A 1,486-nucleotide genomic window follows, 5' to 3' on the forward strand; every position below is an offset into this window, starting at 1 on the left:
ACATAACAGTAGCGGCAGCTTAGCAGATAAATAGAGATGAACGCTCGATAAAGCAGCACACAGTGTGCTTTTTAGATGCTTATCTAGCACATGCGGATGTGTGAAACTTACACAGAACCCAAACCGGCTGCACGCGTGCTCCATCTTGCATAAATGTATTTTGTCCCCCCAAACCAAACTTGCAGCGCGATCTGCGTCACAAATAGAACTGACTTCTATTTTAGCCCTTGGCAACGCAGACGCTCGTTGGCGTGCGCGAGCAGTGTGGGTGTAATAATTGAATAATATAGATTACAAAATGTATTTTGCAACGCTTGCGCACACGACGCAACCGGTGTAGTCAGGGTATTACGCCTCAACCTGTAGTGTTCCCACTTGCGCCAGCAAATAACTAGCTTTGGCGTGGCGCCGACGGGTAAAACACTTCAGGAGGGCAGTCATGTGTGCAGAGGTCCTGGGTTTGAGGAGGAAGCTGTACTCGCTAAGCAAGCAGCGTGACATCCTTTACACTTACGTAACTCGTTTTCTTTTTTTCTCGCCATGCAACAGCCTCTATTGATCATCAGCCCACAGCATGCCAAAGGGGGAGAGAGAGAGATCATCCCACCAGACAACACAACATTGCTCAGAGACTCATTCGCAGGAGAAAGACAGGCAGATGAGAGGGAGGAATGAGCGAGCGAGAGAGAAAGGAGAAAAAGGTGAAGGACAGAGAGTGGGAAAATTGGGTGGCTGGGGGTTTGAGGAGCCTGGAGTGAACATGGGATCTTTGAACACTTGTGTTGGAATTGCTTTGGTAATGTTATGCAGTATGAATGTGTGCAGTAATACAGTAAAGCAGTAATTCAGTAAAGTACTTGATTGAATTGAGTTGTGAGTAAGGCGAAGGGGACTATTGATGGTCAAGATGTGCTCAGGTCATGATGGGGTCACGGTGTTCAGAATGTGCTCAGGGAGAGACATTACAAGTGTTAAACAGTACTATTCCAATGGGCCCTGGTCCGATCCCTCCCACACTCTAAAGGCTACTACTGTCCACCAAATATCGTCCCGGGCTTCTGCACCATGATTCACCACTACAGAGCATTATCTTTTTATAGCTTTCATATACTGTACATACTTTGCCATATTTCTTTGCTACATACAGTGCATTGCTCTAAAAATAACATAAAATCCTGTAACCCCTCCCAGTAGTAAAACTAAATTAGTAAAGCTACATGGTTGAACTACCTGACGATAATACAGTGTACCACTTCACATATTAAATATTTACAGTATAAAGTCAATTTTCCCTTTTAACATCTCTCCCCCATTACAAAGAGCGTGTGATTTAGTTGTTCAAACACACACATACACCCTCATATACATACACACCCACAGTCCCCCCCCCCCCCCCCCCCACACACACACACACACACACACAAATAGCGGGTATAAAATAAGCAATCCCTGGACTCTATTCTATAACAGCTTCCAAGCATTTGAA

This window comes from Salmo trutta, chromosome 2 (assembly GCF_901001165.1).
Source record: "Salmo trutta chromosome 2, fSalTru1.1, whole genome shotgun sequence".
Lineage (NCBI taxonomy): Eukaryota > Metazoa > Chordata > Actinopteri > Salmoniformes > Salmonidae > Salmo > Salmo trutta.